The sequence below is a fragment of the Pseudophryne corroboree genome, chromosome 7 (genome assembly GCF_028390025.1).
Source record: "Pseudophryne corroboree isolate aPseCor3 chromosome 7, aPseCor3.hap2, whole genome shotgun sequence".
Taxonomy (NCBI): Eukaryota; Metazoa; Chordata; class Amphibia; order Anura; family Myobatrachidae; genus Pseudophryne; species Pseudophryne corroboree.
This window is the reverse complement of record NC_086450.1, coordinates 233,864,773-233,883,477: the sequence shown is the minus strand read 5'-3', so window position 1 is coordinate 233,883,477 and position 18,705 is coordinate 233,864,773. Positions and strand designations below refer to the sequence as shown.

The following is an 18,705-nucleotide window of genomic DNA, read 5'->3' as shown; positions in this document are numbered from 1 at the left end:
AGAACACAGTAGTAGATCATCCACGTACTGTATTAATACTGATCCACTCACTGGTTGGAAAGACTGTAAACAATCATGCAAAGCCTGAGAAAATATACTTGGGCTATCTATGAATCCTTGTGGTAATCGAGTCCATGTGTATTGGACTCCTCTGTATGTAAATGCGAACAAATATTGACTGTCAGGGTGCAGAGGTACCGAAAAGAAAGCGGAGCAGAGGTCAATAACAGTGAAAAATTTCGCAGTGGGAGGGATTTGCATTAGGATGACAGCTGGATTTGGCACTACGGGGAACTGACTCTCAACTATTTTGTTAATCCCCCTTAGATCCTGCACTAGCCGGTAACCCCTCCCCCCACTCTTTTTCACAGGGAAGATGGGACTATTAGCAGTGCTGGACGTTCTTACCAGAATGCCCTGTTGTAGCAAGCGCTCTATTACTGGGTAAACTCCTAACTCCACCTCTGGCTTCAGAGGGTACTGTGGGATTTTTGGAGCTATCCTACCATCTTTTACTTGTACAACTACCGGAGCTACGTTTGCCATTAATCCAGTGTCCTGTCCATCTTTAGTCCAAAGTGACTCTGGTATCTGAGATGTCATTTCTTCTACCTGGGAGGGAGTCCTATTTGTCATAGTGGTATGTGACATTAATTTTGACGGGGAGTCTAACATGTCTCGTACTTCCTGAGCGTGATTCTCAGGTATGTCCAAGAATACACCTTCAGGAGTACAATAAATGACGCACCCCATTTTACACAGTAAGTCTCTTCCCAGGAGATTGGTCGGTGCCGATGCAGCCAGCAAAAAGGAATGCTTGGTATGTAAAGGCCCTATTGTAATCTCTGCTGGTTTGCTAACAGGGTAATGCTGGACTACTCCTGTTACTCCCACGGCTGGAATTGTCCTACCAGTGGTCCTCATGCCCACTGTCGAATTTATCACTGATTTGGCCGCCCCTGTGTCTACAAGAAAGTTTAATGATTTACCAGCTACATTGATTGCAATTTCTGGTTCACTTCCAAGACTTGCAATCAATTTTACTGGCTGCAGATTACAGGTATGGCCACACCCCTATTGGGTATGGTGACCTCCCTGAATCCCGCTGGCAGCAACTACTTGTGAGGGAGTTAGCTTGGAACTACCAGAGGTTTGCCAATCTCTGTTTGGGGGGTATCTTTTTGTTTCCCCTGCATGTGGCTCATAACTCCGTTTCTGCGGACCTTGCTCCCAATGTCGTGTGTCGTGTCGTTGTCTAGGGGGTTGGTATGAGTTTCGTACATTCTTTACTCTACAATCTCGTGCCATGTGTCCCTGTTTATGACAAGAATAACAAGTAACCACACTTGACTTACCCACAGGGTTTGGTGATACAAACAAAGGCTGCCTTGTGGTCAGGGCCTGTATACTTACGGCCATTAACTTATCACTTTGTTGTTCCCTGTGTCTGGTGATGTTCCTATCGTGATCAATAGCAGCCTCTCTCAAAGTAGCCACAGACAGACCTCGCCAACATGGTTGTGTGGTCTGTACCCTAGTCTTCAATGACTCTTTTAAACCATCCATCAGTACCGATACTGCTACTTCTCGATGGTTTATGTTTGTTTTAATGTCCTCTATGCCTGTGTATTTTGCCATTTCTGATAATGCTCTGTGAAAATACTCTGCAGCTGTCTCTGACTCCTTCTGTTTAATGGAGAATATCTTGTTCCATCTGACTACCGCTGGGAAATACTCTTTTAACTGTAAGTTTATTCTTTTTACATTATCTTTGTTGTACACATCTGTAAGAGGTACATCCTGATCTAATCTGCAATCAGCTAAAAATTGAGTTGCGTCAACATTGGAGGGTAAACATGCTCTCAGCAATATCTGCCAGTCTTTATTGTTGGGCTCTACAGTGTTACCTAAGTCTCTGATGTATTTTTGACTGGCAACTAAATCTTTTCTAGGGTCAGGGAATTCAGACACGATGGTCCTTAATTCCATTCTGGAAAATGGGCTATACATGGCAATGTTCCTCACAGGGGTGACCCCTGTTGTGTCAGTTTTCCCATTTGGAACAGCTATTACCCTAACAGGATTAACTCTAACAACATCACTCTGTGTGGGTTCAACAGCCTGTGGTGAAATGGCTTCAGCATAGTGTATGGTGCCGTACTTACCTGTAGACACGACCTCACCTATCCCTCCGCTAGGGGCCTTTGTTACTAATCTCGTGGGTGGAGCTGTGCCTACTGTGGTCTCTGCTATGGTGGCTGCTAGAGAGAGCGCTGAAATTGTTGCCGATTCGTCTTCTTGATCACACTCCTGAGGAAAGTTCAAAACAGGGTACAACTTGCACGGGTTAATACTTGCGTTGGTTAATTGGTTAACATTATCTTTAACATTTATACAGTTGCTAAGTGTTTGTGTGTTACACCTTAGTGCGTCATTCTCCGCAACCAATTTCTCTCCTGATATGTATGGTGGCGGTGGGGCCGTGGCTATCAGTTTTCTGATTGAGCCAGATCCCGCCGCCTGAGCCAATCCTCTCTGTATGTCACCTTCCTGTTGCCACAACTGCAAATAATCGTAATGTTTGATTCGTCTCTTTGTTGATTTAATGAGACATATCCTTCTCCTTAAATTCGTTAACACTTCTGTGCTGAAGCTACCTACTCTTGGGAATTTCTCCCCGTCATGTACTGTCATTCTCTCCCATTCATCACATAAAGCTTCTGTGTGACTTCCGTATTTCTCACACATTACATACCTTGCCGACCCAATTGGTCGGTTCACTGAATCAACCCGAACCGAGGTTGATCGCCCCCTACCTGAACAAGTGGCCCCCATAGTTCGAAGGTGTTGCTTTATTTAACCAACCCTTACGCAAACCAAATGTCCAAAATAGGCTGACGGTGGCGGTTTACCGAGTACCCCACTCACTCGCCCACGCCGACCAATACGACCTGATCACACCGATATGGTGCTGGCGTACTCGACCTAAGGCCCCTGCGACCTGAACCTCTATTTACTGGAACCTGTGAGGGTGCTCCGAAGAACACTTACTCTTTCCAGTAACTATTGGTTGCTGGATAGTTCCTGAGTGAGCAGCGAACTTCCCTTAAAATAAAAAAAAGTTACACAAATCACGTTAGAATGTACAAATAGCGTTTATGACCTTCGTACACAAATAGTACCGGTCAGGTTTACTAATGCACACAATTACGTGCGGTACAATCGTTTAGTACACAAGCAACTAATCTTATGTACTGAGCGACCAGTGGAATCGAAAATTTCGGCTGCGAATTCCTTCAGCCAGAGCTTATATGGCCTATATGGGTGTTGCACCAACCCTTTCTTGGTGTTGTGCCTGTGGACTGTATAGCGGACTTCCTTGTCTGCTGTACCTGAACCTGTTGGTCTGCTATGACCTCCTGGTCTGTTACAGTATGACCTCCTGGTCTGCTACACTCTAATGCTCAAATTGTATATTTAACCAGGGATGCCTCCCTAGCCACCATGTACGTCACTTACACGCATGTACCTCACGAGTACTCGACTTTTCTTGTGGTTCAACCTTAAAAATTGTAAAAACAAACACTCACTCACCGCATATACACTTTTGTTTCTATTTCTATTTCTGCGCAGAAATTTCTCTTTAGACCAGATGTGTTACAAATTAGGAGAAGGATCTATTAATTTAAATTTGGAATTAAAAAAAAATTTTGTGCGATTTATCGCCTGGCGTTATTTACCGCGTGGCGCTACTTATCGCGTTGAGAGGAGAGAAAAAAAAAAACTTGTGATTTGAGTTACGTGGGCGTACCCGTACGCTCCGTTGCGTAATATACGCTGCGTGCGTCGGCCCTTGGATTGCGTACGCAAGTCTCAGTCTTTTGTTAGAGACACGTGTACGCAAAGCAAAGATCCACCGTAACACAATTTATACGTTTATCAACTATAGAACTGGCAAACAGGAGAGTGACATACGAAAATACACCAATGAAAAGGAAATGCAGATATATATGTGTGCGTGCGTGTGTACGCAAGACAGAAAAATAAACAGTTTTAAAAAGACACTATTGTTTTGTTCTTACCTCCGGTTCCCGGATTCCTTCAGCACCCTTTACTAAGAGAAGCAGACGCTTATCCAAACAGCACTACGAGGAATATGATCTCCCGCCCTTTGCTGCTGGATAATGTCTGCTGAAATTACCTAGTGCAGATATGTGAAGGACAGGGCGAGCCGCCAATTGATAAAGCTAAATATTTATCGTATATAATACCCTTTATGAGGTCTAAGAACACTGTACGCTATTTGTGTATGAAGTACCGTAAGGGTACGCTAGTTGCGTAACAATCGCTTTGCCGTGATCGAGACGCTAAAGCGTCACGTTCACTCACGGCCAAGAGATCACAGGCAGGCACGTTATTGGCTGTTAACTAAAGTAATGATTCGCTATAGCGTAGCGAACGCTCGGGACCACGAGGAGATCACCAGCGGAGCAGACGCTCACTATATTAAACCTTTGTATCTAAACCATAAACAGTGTATTGTGCAGTAAAACCTTAGTGTAATGTTAGAGAGTAAATGCAACACAGTATAACCTTATTACCTTTAAAGCTGTTCGAGCGTCACTGACGCTCTGAGATTACTTAATACTATAAGAAATACACAGATACCGTGCTCAGGGTCCAACGCCTAAATATATATTTTGAATGCTATACTTGCAAAAGAGTTAAACACAATACAAGTCATACACTACAATATAACATAGACTACCTAACCAGATAACTACACAGGAAATACAATACAATACAATTTAAGGGAAAATGAGTGAGAAAGAGAAGGAGAGAGAGAGAGAGAAATTGAGAGAGATTGGCCCACAATAACAAGAAGATCAATATAGTTGCGGAGAAACACTTACGCACAAGGGGAAACGATCGCATGCGCCTCGATATCCAGCTCCCGATTATCAGCAATGAGAACCGTTGAAGAGAGTGACCTGGATATGGTCGGCCTGCCTATTTATGCCCCACACACAATGCAATTCAATGGTCCCTACAATCTTATTGTTCATTGGACACAGGAATTCGGCTTCGCATTATAACAAAAGGTCATAGGTTGATTCATACAGGTGGGCTGTGACTATTTCCAACAGCTCAGGTGGGAGGGAAACTGGGTTTCCCGCCGCATGGGTAATAAAGTGCAAATAAAGTAAATGTTCATAAACTTCTTATGTCCATAACTATTCGCACGAGCGATTGATCTGCTTCAAACCAACACCGGAATATTTCTAATTAAATATTCTTCCGATGGATACTAAACACCACTGTATTACTCCTGTCTGACCCTTCGTATCAAACAAAAAGGGATTTCTCTGTTCATGAACATTCTATATTAACCAAACTTGCAGAATCTATCAAAGGGACCATGATCTACAAAATACATTATATAGTGAAAATATGTAATGATTGAGTCGCACGCTACGATCGCATAAACTCTACCGTAAATACGCATACCATGCGCCTGCGGGTGCCCGCGACTGTGAGTATGTGCACGTACGGGAGAGCGTACGCATGCGCAGCACGGACCTGTGTGAGGTGCAAATATGGTAGTGTGCATAGAGATATTTTTCTGACTTTGACAGGTGGGAACCACTGGCTTACACTGAGTTATCAATTGTACTATACATGTAATATTAATTTAATGATAAAGGTTTTCTTATGAAACACAAAGGAATGTTAAAGATGTGAGCAATAGTGTGGGCAGAAGGAGGGTTACAGGAGCAGGTTGAAGGGCACACTGAAAATATAGAAAGTGTCAGTACTGCTACCTGTACAAGAACAGCTAATATAAACCACTGCAAACAGAGTGGCTTTAATCTGATAGCAAAGGGGGAAGAGAAATGAACTCCTCCAGACAGAAGACAAGCAGAACAAGAGAATAGGTGCTGCAGGCATGAGAAAAGAATCCCTGTAAGAAAGAAGAGGCACTGCTGGAGCAAAAGAGGCCAGGAGAAGAAGCCTGATCAAGAAATTATGTAAAGTGTGGGCACAATGTTGCTAAAGCTGGCACTCTGCTGCAAGAGGTAAGATGCTGCTAAGAGTCAAGTGGAAGAGTGTATTGGATAATAAGTCACCACAGTTGAAGGCAAAAGAGTTTCCCATTTCCCCTGTGGCTGCACTCTGGGTACCAGGGAGCCACGTATAGGCCTGCCTGTCCGCTTAAGCTCTTAGAATGCTCTGGGCCCTCCAGTGTTCTTTTTGTCCGGGGCATTAAGTTCATCAGATGTCGTACAGTTAGCACTAGTCCGGGAAACTAATATAGGAAAAAGGCTGTAGGCTTGGTCCTCCTCTGGCTTATATCACCTACTCCATTTGCACTGTGTTAAGTCTACTGTAAATGCTTTAAAACCAGGCACATTGCAAGGGTTTGAAGAACTGTTGTGGGACAGGGCATTAAGAAACAGTTCCACAGGAAATCACAAAAGGATTAAGGGGTTGTAGAATCCCTGTCCAGTCAGCAACAGTCCACTTTGATTTTATTGCCAAGACACAGGTTACCCACCAAAGTGGAGCCCATATAGAATTATATAGAGAGTTAAAGGGATGGTACCCTTTTAGGCACAAATAGTACATTTTCAAATTGGTTTGTCCTGTACAGAAGTTAGGCCCGACTATAGGTAAGCCCCTTGCAGTGAGGTCACACCCTTTTTTGCATTTTTTTTTATGTCCATGGGAGGAGGGAGGGGTGCATTTTTTACTGTTCGCACTGGGAGCCAAATTGTCTATAAACAGCCCTGTCTAGCCAGAAAAAGTGGTAGTGCACTATACCTAGCTATAGTTTAGTACTGTGCAACTGTTAGTGACCAGTTAACTGTTGTTGTGTCATTGTGCTTGCTTGCAGAAAAATCTAGGTCAGAAAGGATGGGGTACATGGGCGTAGCTACCATAGGTGCAGGGGATGCGGTTGCTATGGGGCCCGAACCGTCTCTCGGGCCCAGCTCTTCCCCTGCACCTAGCTGCTGAGCCCCGCTGGCTGCTTTTTGTACCTTAGAAATGCGCTGGCTGTGCTGCTGCTCACCCGGCTGGTTCCACCTCTCCTGAGTCCTAACGCTGGGAGGAGGCATGGCCGAGTCTGCAGGGACATCACTGGACCACGGGCACCACTTCTATCAGCTTCCACCTCCTCGTCATCTAGATGGATCCAGCAGGAAGAGCAGCGGCGCCCCATGGTGATGAGGGGGAAGGTGGGCGTCGGCGGTGGGAGGATCTCTGAGTAACCCTAACCCCCAGCCCCGACTGTCAGTCAGTCGGGAAAGGGGGGCGGGCCTGACTAACTGTGCTATGGGGCCCCAATGTGCATAGCTACGCCCCTGATGGGGTAGAACACACTACATAGCAGACAGGATAGGCAGATGTGGGAGGGCTGTGTATTCCTAGCAGTTACTGTGCAGTGATCTCCAATCAAGGGGATCCGATAAGTTTATGGTGAGTATTGCTGGTCAGTCAGGACACTCCCTTTATTCTCTGGCCTTTATACTTGTGCATATGTAAGGTGTCTGTGGAGACACTCCTCCCTGCTACAGACAACTGTCGTCTCCTGCCACAGGCCAGAACAAAGCCAAGGCATGATCTGTGCTGCCGGGTTTGGTATGAATTACCGATAGCCAGGATGCTGGCCGTCAGTATACCGACAGCGGTATCATGGCCACCAGTATGCTGGTAGCGGGATGAGCGATAGTAAGCCACTTGCATACATGATGGCTCGCTGTGCTTGCCACAAGTTATATTCTCCCTCTATAGGTGTTGTGGACACCCATAGAGGGAGAATCACCTACCTCGATGGCACCATAATCCGGCGCCAGCATTGTACCACTGTGCTGGATTCTGGCATCAGCATTGTGACTGCCGGGATCCCATGCAGTGATGTTTACCGCTTCCCGTGATGCCTTCTCCCAGCTCCTTGTTCCAAACACCCAGGGAATTTACCCAGATTTTAATCCATGTTGTTTCAGAAATTAATCCATGTTGTTTCTATTTCAGGTGCACATTCCTGGATGCTGTTAGTGCACATTCCTGGATGCTGTTGAGGAGTTGCGGGATTATTAGTTCTTCTCCACAGGCTGCCCACCTTCAAGTGATGCTTTTCTTTTAACATATGACTATTATAAAAGTTGTTGTGTGGTTTTTTTTTTTACAAAACTTCTGTTATTATGTTAAAGGGACTCATTTTGTATTTTACAGTTGCAGATTTGTGATACTTTGACCAATTTATTAAAAACTCAAAAACATAAATGACCAATTTATTAAATTTTTTTTAAACTTAGGTAAAAGTTACATGTAATAAAGTAAGTCCTGCTGTTCTCTTATATTGATATGATTAATTTAAGACATTCAGTATCTTATGATAAACTGAGCAGTCAAATGCATTTAAAGAGTAAGTTTAATAAAGTGCATCTAAAGAGTTAGTGAGCTGGACTTTGAAGTGATGCTTTTACTTTTTCCACCAAGCGTAATTATTAGTGTTTCCGCATATCTAGGACCAGAGACCAGTTTCCAAAACCACCTAAATATAGTGGATGACATGCTACATCAATTTTGTTTGCGTAAAGAACTTAAGGGTCTATTCATAAATTAGCTGTGATAAGGATGGGATATTATCACTGTTTATCGTAGCAATAAAAAGCGGTGATCACCAGAAGCTATTGTCGGCGGTACTGCTGGCAAGGGTTATCTACTGTTCACACATGCTCAGATTTAGGCTCACAGTTCCACTTTTATAAAACTAAATTTAAAAAATTGCAAAATAAAAAAAATCCTTTAAAGCATTGAATGAATACTTTAAAGAGCAAAGCAGTTTCTAAATGATTGTCATTTGTTACATCCACTTTGAAATGGTAGATAGCAAAAGGAACAAGTATTATGGACCTTAATCAGAGATGAACACAGATCGCTGCATACTCAGCCAGATCTGCATTCATCTCCTCACATGCTGGGGGCCCCCCAGCACAGGGCAAGGACATCCAGCATGTTAGTGGCCGGCACCCGAAGCGTTCGCAATTAGATTGCGGATGCATTGGAACTAAGGTTTACCCCTGGCCAGTGGCGGAACTAGCGAGCGGTGGGCCCAGATGCCCCCCACCCCGTCATCCCATCCAAGTCCACCCCTTCACCCCTGGAGAAGATCTGAGCAAGAAACGGCATCGGAGCCCAACCCCTGCATGCAAAACAGGGGCAGTGCGCAACGTAGGCACGCACAAAAATACATAGGGGCGCTGCTTCGTGGGGAAGGGGTGTGGCCACAAAATAATACCAATTCATATAACGGTGCACAGTAGTCTCCATTATTCAAATTACGCCACACAGTAGCACCACTACACCTGGTAGAGACCCTTTTACACCTTACGGCGGACAGATTCCCCTTTTTATACACTACGGCAGACAGTGTCCCCTTTTTACACATTACGGCAGACAGCGTGCCCTTTTTACACATTACGGCAGACAGCATGCCCTTTTTACACATTACGGCAGGCAGATTCCCCCTTTTTACACATTACGGCAGACTGCGTCCCCTTTTTTACACATTACGGCAGACAGCGGAAAGAAAGAATTAATTAATTATACTTACTGTCTCCGCTGGCTCAGGCTCCTCGGTGCAGCTTCTGGCAGAGATCCCGATTCCCGGGCAGGAGAGAAGGAGGAGGAGGGAGGTGGAGGAGAGAGCCGCAGCAGCGCTGTGTTATTGGTGGAGGCGCTGCTGCTGTCCCAGTCCTTCACCATAGGCTGTTCTCCGCCGCTGTGAATGGCTGAGATGCGCTTCACAGCATCGGAAGACAGCCTATGAAGAAGCAAAGGGACAGCAGCAGCAGCGCCTCAACCAATAACACAGCGCTGCTGAGGCTCCCTCCTCCACCTCCCTACTCCTCCTTCCCCCCGTGACAGCTGCGCTCCTCTCCTGTCCTGTGTACTGCGGCCGGCTATGTGCTGCTGGCAGCGGTTGCCTGCAGTACACAGCGGCATGTAATGAGTCAGTTTGACTCATTATATGCTTTGGGCCCCTGGACAGTGGCGGGCCCCAGTGCAACGCACTGGTTGCACTGGCAGTAGTTCCGCCTCTGCCCCTGGCAGCACAGCCAGGCTGAGCTGTTGGGCGGTAGGCCAGCATTTCTTTTATCAGAGCGGCTGCGTGTCACTCAGCAATCCCAAAAATGGTCCTAGCCCTCCCCTGTTCGCCCCCTTCCCCAGCCACCCCCAATGCTGTAGCACCGCCCCGTGAATGCCCGCTACTGTCAATCACATTGCGGTCGCATCCATCGGGGATGCGGCCACAATGGGTAAGTCCACGTAGCCACAATGCATCCACTGCTCATACACAGTTTGCCTCTACCAGCAAACTGCGCTGTGAGTCGCATTAGCGGCAGGGTCTGAATGACCCCCAATGCCATGAAAGTTATTAAGAATACTTCCCCATGCTAATGCTGCTACTGTATAAGGCTTTTTATCCCCTTACTTATCTAATGTGGCATTTTAGACTTTATAAAGATTAAAATGCCTTGCTGCTGTCATTTTTCTACATTCGTTCCTGATATAATATGCTTCAATAAACCACAGATCAGCTTGAAGGCATACTGAAGAAAACGAGAGAAAACAGAAATGTTATTTATTTATTTTCTTACAAAAGTCCTTCAAAAATTAGATGAAAAACTCATAGCACCAAGTTACTATGCACAAGCCTTGAATGTCCTAATGAGGCATTGATCATATAGCTACAAGTAATTTCAAAAGTAGAAAAAAGTGCCCCCCCCCCCCCCCCCCATTATATTTATGTCATATGGAAAGAAACCGACATATGGTCAAATTTATATCCTATGAAAGTAGAAAAAAACACCTTAATAGGGGGAAATAGTTTTTGTCTTTTTTCCACTGTGAAGGAATCAACAGTGTTTCTGTTATGGAGAAAACAATCTTCTATCTCCAACGGCACAATACCAATTCCTTAACATGGAAATCCTTTACCGGGGACGTCCCATATGCTCAAAAGTTAAAATGAAGAGTAAAATTGGTGAATTTCTTTAGAGGGAACTATAACAATACCCTCAGCTTCTCCCGCTCTTCATCTTTGGGAAGAGCCGAAATGATATCCCGGGAAGGAACTTCACGTGTGTAATGTCTGATTAGGGAAGGAAAATAGGCACATTACATGCTCTCATAGTGACACTTGTGGGATTTGGTTCCACATGAAACTCTGCTGTGAGATTAGGAACCTTCTCTTTTTAGCCGACAGAAGGAAAGCAGCCGAGTTCACAGATAGAATTTACACGCATGTTTGTTTATTGTGTTCAGGCCCAAGTGGTCTCCCAGGATAAACTTCAATTAGCATCCTTACAAGAATGCTCTGTTATTGCCGATTACGGATGCATTCCATCCTCTGGGAAAAAAACACAAACAAATGTATGATATAATGGCTCTGAACATATACACACTTTATGGACGACATATCATTAAAATCAGACAATTACCAGGTATAATCACAAATATTTAATATTTTTTTTAGAAAGGTATACATGGGGATAAGAATGAAGAATTACTGGAGGCACTGAGCTTCTCACAGCGGTTTTATGGCTAACTCACAAATTCAGGAAACCTTTTGGTTGAAATTGATTACTTCAATATAACTGCAATATAACAATATAACCTCCCAATGAGTATAACAACACCAGTAATGCTAAGTGTATATCTTCAACACCTGCACACACTTCATGGTCAGGGGCTAAACATTTAGAATTTATAGTACTTGGCCTTTATAATAGGATTTTGGCAATCACCAAAATATCTGGCCAAATAACAGCTGAGTTCACATATCTCCCGTGTCAGAACAATGGTGCTGATTCATCTCCAAAAGGTAATGTGAATCTAACTCTCTCTGCACATGTTATATCTTCCCCCCTGCAGTGCACATGAGCCCTCATTCCGAGTTGTTCGCTCGTTAGTGGTTTTCGCAACGGAGCGATTTGTTGCAAACTGCGCATGCGCAATGTTCGCATTGCGTCTGTGCCAAGTAAATTTGCCAAAAAGTTAGGTATTTTACTCACGGCTTAACGAAAAAATTTCTTCGTTTTGGTGATCGGAGTGTGATTGACAGGAAGTGGGTGTTTCTGGGCGGAAACTAGCCGTTTTATGGGTGTGTGCGGAAAAACACTGCCGTTTCTGGGAAAAACGCGGGTGGCTGGAGAAACGGGGGAGTGTCTGGGCGAATGCTGGGTGTGTTTGTGACGTCAAACCAGGAACGAAACTGACTGAACTGATCGCAGTGGCAGAGTAAGTCCTGAGCTGAGAAACTGCAAATAAATTTCTATTCGCAATTATGCAAATCTTTCGTTCGCAATTCTGCAAAGCTATGATTCACTCCCAGTAGGCGGCGGCATAGCGTGTGCAAAGCTGCTAAAAGCAGCTAGCGAGCGAACAACTTGGAATGAGGGCCATGGTTTTGCCCATCTGCTACCAATTTTGCTGCTGCGATCAACTCTGAAATACCCCCAATGTCTGCTTGGATTTAAATGAAGAAAAGTGTTAGGAGAAGACTAAGCATTTTGCAGAGAAAAGTTTAAAATATAACGGCCCCCGCACAACAACCACCTCAGGAAGAGAGAACTCATGAATTCCTTTATGAACTGCAGATAGAGGACATAATGAAACCCATAAAATTTGTCTGTGCAATAAGTTAAGAGTAATTAAGAAACGAGTACTTGTGTAAAGTCCTCAGAATAACTCCCTAAAATATTAAATGTCCTAAATAGTCTATGTGCTCTCTTGTCCTGAAGGTAACCTATTGCAAAACACTTGTCAAACAGAATCACATTTCTGTTCATTGCTATTTATCAAAGCCCTTTCAGAGTCTCTATACAATGAAGGATAATATCCACAGCCTGGCCAATTTACTGACTCCTGAATCAGAGGCTTCTTGGGGGAAACTATCCCCTCAATAGTGGCTAGTGTGATCAGAAAATAGGAATCCATCATGCTGTGCCACGGTATTTAACATACACTATGTGTATTATGAACATGTCCAGTAGTCAGGTCATGTTGGGGGTATGGTGTCTTATCATACTATCCATTTAAACCAGAACACTCATGAATTACATAGGTTCTGTGGCTGGCTGACTTCAAGCTTGAATTTCACATGTTTTTAATCAGCCATAGCACCTGTGTAATTCATGAGTGTCCTTGTTTAAGGGGATAGTATGGTAAGTCTAACTATGTCTGTATATATTGTAATCGAATTGTATTATGACCATTTTCTATGGTCAGGTTATTTTGGGAGTATAATGAGTTATATCTGCATAGATTATAAAATAATTTTATTATTATCATGTCTAGTGGTCAGGTCATTCTGAGGTATAGTGTTTAAAGTCTAAACTCATACAGTCTTCTCCTTCGTAGGTCTCCAGCCTCATGTCATCACACACTCCCTCATCACTCTACCATTAACTCCTCCCAGATTACTACATTTTACATTCACCTTCATCACTTCTCCCAGGCTACTCCCACACTCTGGAATGCCCTTCAGTGCTCAGTTAGACTTTCATACATCCTACCAGCCTTTAAATCTGCCCTTTTACTCATCCTTTATTTCAAACCTGCTATGCCTCCTCCCAACTCTGCTCTCACTCAACTATGCTCCACTCCTCAAGGGTTGGGCTGGCAGGACTATTACCTAGGGTGCTGTGGCCTGGGGGTGCAGCCGAAGTCATCTCACCAGCGCTGTCTGTTATAGGAATGCTCTTTGGAGCCTCTATGTAGTGGCGGCTATCAGGACTGGGACCCAGCAGCTTCACACGGAGGTATGACCTCCAACATGCACCATCTGCACATGGTGGGCTCATTGTCATGTCTTTCCTTCGTGCTGTACTGCTGAAAGGAGGAGGAGTGTAATACCTTGAAGGTAATGTCCTATATGCCTGTATAATGCCCTGTTATTAATTCTGTATTTGCTGTAATTAATGTGGTGTCCTGTATATGAACTATTGCTAACACTGTTTATTTACTGTGAAGGTGCAGGAGACTGGGGCAGATTCGCTTATATAAATTTCCATGCCACTGGCAACACCATGGTAGACAGTTCATTGAATCCTGTCTTATACCCCTTTCAGACAGAGAAAAGAACCCGGTAATTTTCCGGCTCCTGAAGGGTCAACCTGGGATTTTTTTTCTGTCTGAAAGGGTCAACACGGGACTGAGTTCCTGGGAATTCGACCCAGGAATTTAACTGGGTTTTTCCCGGCTCTTACACGGGTTGCCGGCTGTCTGAAAGGGTCCGACCCGGTATTTTAGAAACGGGTATTGGCTGACAGCGCTAATTGGCTGAGCTGGCGGGGCACTGGCGATTGGCCGAGCAGCAGGGTCTCTCTGATAGGCTGAGCAGGCGTGGCACTGGTGTCTGAGGTCATCATTATGCTGCAGAGGAGACGGAGGGAGACAGCATGGCGCATTGGAAGGAGGAAGAGATCAGGGAGCTGCTTTCTGTGAGAGGGGAGGAGATCACTGGGACAGTGAAGGATGCCACAGTGTACACCAACATTGCCAAGATACTCACCTCAAAGGGCAGTGTGCGGACACAGCAGCAGGAAGTGAACAAATTGAAAGCTCTGCGCAAATATTACAACAAAGTGTCACTCACCGCAGGCAGCGGCAGCCGCGCTTGTCCCTGCGGGTGACCTGGTCTGCCCGGCGCCTCTCTTCCCCCGGCGGTCTCCGGTCCCGGCGGCGGGTCGGCGCATTTCTCCGGCGGCTTCCCGGAGCGAGGGCGCCGCCATCGTAGTGAGCTCAAGGAGGCGGAGCAGGACTGACGTCACCTGCCTGCTCCGCCAATCAGGCAAGGGCGGGGAATTCAAAACCAGACGCCGGGCAGAGATCCGGTGCCTGAGTATCTTCGTTTCTCCCGCAGAAGCTGTGATTTCCAGAGCTCCCACATTCCTGTGACCTCCATGCCTCCAAGCACCTCCGTGCCTCCAAGCACCTCCGTGCCTCCAAGCACCTCCGTGCCTCCAAGCACTCCGTGCCTCCAAGCACCTCCGTGCCTCCAAGCACCTCCGTGCCCCCAAGCACCTCCGTGCCTCCAAGCACCTCCGTGCCTTCAGCACTTCAGTGCCTCCAGAGCCTCAGCATTCAGTCTCACTGTGCTCCCGGCACCTTCGTGTCTCAGTACCTGTACTACCAGCACCTCAGTGCCTCCAACACCACAGTGCCTCCAACACCACAGTGCCTCCAACACCACAGTGCCTCAGCACTCAGCATTTCTGTGCCTCCGGCACCGCCGTGCCTCAATACCTGTGTCTCCAGCACTTCAGTACCTCGGTACCTCAGCATTCAGTATCTCTACAAGTCTTGTCTTTCAGGAAACCTGCGAGAATTCTTCCGTGCTTCCTGCCTGCCGTCTTAATCCTGCATGAGGAAGACTTACATCCGGCCATCTCTACTGCGACCCAGTAGCGGTTCCTCTTCCCGGTCATCGGAAGAAGCCCCGAGTCCACAACACTCCCAAATCAGGTTAGTGACAGTATACTCAGGCCACATGGACCCGGGGAATCGGAACACGGACTCAACTGCCATCCAGAACCTGGCTTCCCGAGTACAAAGTCAGGAAGCGGCACAAGGCCAGGTGATGCAGTACCTCCAGCAGTTGTCCGGGCGTCTGGATCAGATTCAGGCGTCTCTAGCCTCTGTCATTCCGGCACCTGTTCCAGTAGTCGCACCAGTTGCCGTTGCCAGCAATGTCCAACCATCGGCCGGAATCACCCCACGCCTTCAGCTGCCTACTCCGTCCCGCTATAATGGGAATCCTAAAAATTGTCGCGGTTTCTTAAACCAATGCGAGGTACATTTCGAGCTACTTGCACACAACTTTCCTACAGACCGGTCCAAGGTAGCATATATTATTCTCTGCTGGAAGGGTCTGCTTTGGATTGGGTGTCTCCATTATGGGAACGATCTGATCCCATGGTTTCCAACTATACCAACTTCATCACGTCCTTTCGAAGAATTTTCGACGAACCCGGCAGGATGACCACTGCTTCTTCCGACTTGCTCCGTGTTCGACAGGGCGCCCGTTCCGTGGGTCAGTACGTGGTTCATTTCCAGACCATTGCCTCCGAACTACGCTGGAATAATTATGCCCTGAGAGCTGCCTTCTGGAACGGTCTCTCCGACCGGCTGAAAGATGAGCTGGTTACAAGAGATCTGCCGGATCCATTAGAAGACTTGATTTCCCTTTGCGTCAAGGTGGATCTTCGGATGCAGGAGCGTGGAAGAGAACGTAGCCGTTCGGATCATTCCAGGTTCCGGAATCCTACTCCTAGACCGGTGGCCTTACCTAGCTCGGACGAGCCCATGCAAATTAACAGATCCCGACTGTCTCCGGAAGAACGACAGCGTCGTCGTGAGGGTAAACTCTGCCTTTACTGTGGAGCCGCAGATCATTTTCTTAAATTTTGTAAATCCCGTCCGGGAAACGGGCAGGCCTAGCTTGTTCCGGAGGAGTCAAGCTGGGAGTCACGACAAAAGCTTCTCCAACTTCGGACTGTTTGCTTCCTGTAACTCTAGTCTCCGATTCAGTCTCCAAGTCTTGTGAAGCCCTGTTGGATTCCGGGGCTGTGGGGAACTTTGTATCTTCCTTCTATGCCCAAAGCTTGGGTTTAAAGTTACGGCCTATCGAGCGGCCAATTTCCCTGACGGCTATCAACGGGACTAGAATTTCCAAGGGTCTTATAATGTGGCGCACGGGGCCAGTTAAGCTGCAGGTCGGGGCTCTACATCAGGAAGGTCTGGAACTCTTGGTAATCCCAGAAATGCACCATGATCTGGTTCTTGGAATGCCTTGGCTAAAAAGTCATAATCCCCACATTGACTGGAAGTCTTCACAAATTCTGTCCTGGAGTTCCTTTTGTCACGCTAATTGTCTCACTCCTGTTTGTCCGCTCCGTGTCTCCTCCAAGACGGATGAAGAGCACATTCCGGAGGCGTATCAAGGGTACAAGGACGTATTTTCGGAACAAGCAGCTGATCTGTTACCACCTCATAGGTCTTGGGACTGCCCTATTGACCTTGTCCCAGGGAAGACGCCACCCCGTGGTCGCACATATCCTCTGTCACTTCCCGAGACTCAAGCTATGTCGGAGTATATTAAGTCCAATCTGCTCAAGGGATTTATTCGCCCCTCTTCCTCCCCTGCTGGAGCGGGCTTCTTTTTCGTGAAGAAAAAGGACGGGGGGTTGAGACCATGCATCGACTACAGCGGCTTAAACGATATTACTATCAAGAATAAATACCCCTTGCCACTAATCACAGAGTTATTTGATAGGGTTCGTGGTGCCCGCGTTTTCTCCAAACTCGACTTGAGGGAACTTATAATCTTATACGCATCTGAGAAGGGGATGAATGGAAGACTGCCTTCAATACCCGAGATGGGCATTACGAATACTTGGTGATGCCGTTCGGTCTCAGTAATGCTCCCGCTGTTTTTCAGGGATTTGTCAACGAAATCTTTCGTGACTTGTTATATCAGTGTTGTGGTATATTTGGACGACATACTGATCTTTTCCAAGAATCTTGTCGAACACAGGACTCAAGTCAAAGAGGTGCTCCACCGTTTACGAGAGAATCATCTCTATGCTAAGCTTTCCAAATGTACCTTTGAAGTAACATCAATTCCGTTCCTCGGTTATATCATCTCGGGGACGGAGCTTTGCATGGATCCAGAAAAGCTGTCTGCCATTCGTGACTGGACTCAGCCTCTTTCTTTGAAAGCAATACAAAGGTTCCTGGGCTTTGCGAATTACTACAGGAAATTCATTAGGAGTTTCTCCACCATTGTTGCGCCCATTACTGCCCTGACGAGAAAGGGTTCTAATCCAAGTTTGTGGCCTCCCGAAGCCATTGAGGCCTTTTCCCACTTGAAATTAGCTTTCGTGACGGCTCCAGTTCTCCAACAACCAAATTTCGATGAACCTTTCTTCCTAGAGGTTGATGCATCTTCAGTCGGGGTTGGGGCTGTTCTCTCTCAGTACTCCTCTGATAAGAAATTACATCCGTGTGGCTTCCATTCTCGTAAATTCTCTCCGGCCGAACAAAATTACACTATTGGAGACCAGGAACTCTTGGCAATTAAATCCGCCTTGGAAGAGAGGAGATATCTTTTGGAAGGGGCGAAACATGTGTTTACCATCTACACGGATCACAAAAATTTGCTGTACATCAAATCCGCACAATGCTTGAATCCTCGCCAAGCGAGATGGGCACTTTTCTTTTCTCGATTCTCGTTTGTTATCAAGTACCGGGCCGGGACTCTCAATATTAAAGCAGATGCGCTTTCCCGTTCACAAGCTTCCACAGACGAGGATGAATCTCCTGAGCGGGGTTTAATTCTAAATCCAGTTTCTGTCTCTGCTGCTTTAACTACTCCAGCTCCTCCTCCTGGAAGAATGTCCGTACCAGCTAGATTCCGGCCAAGAATACTACAGTGGGTCCATAACTCCAAGTTTTCCGGTCATCCCGGTGCCCAGAAGATGTACAAGTTTCTGCAAAGGTCTTACTGGTGGAACACCATGAGGAAGGATGTACAGGATTACGTTAATTCTTGTCCACAGTGTACACAACATAAATCTCCTCGCCTGTCTCCTGCTGGGTTGCTTCGTCCTTTGCCTATTCCTGTGAGACCCT

The 18,705-nt window shown here is 46.1% G+C and overlaps 1 long non-coding RNA gene across 2 annotated transcripts in view; it reads right to left on the bottom strand.

Annotated features, from left to right (window-relative positions):
- Positions 1-18,705, bottom strand: part of LOC134945020 (uncharacterized) — a 78,630-nt gene that overhangs the window by 14,491 nt on the left and 45,434 nt on the right. Inside the window, exon 4 of one of the 2 annotated variants that reach the window (XR_010182020.1) lies at positions 11,148-11,419. The exons of the other annotated variant lie outside the window; for it this stretch is intronic. This is a non-coding gene — a long non-coding RNA (uncharacterized LOC134945020). Of the gene's footprint in view, positions 1-11,147; positions 11,420-18,705 lie in introns of those variants that run through there. 2 annotated transcript variants of the gene reach the window in all.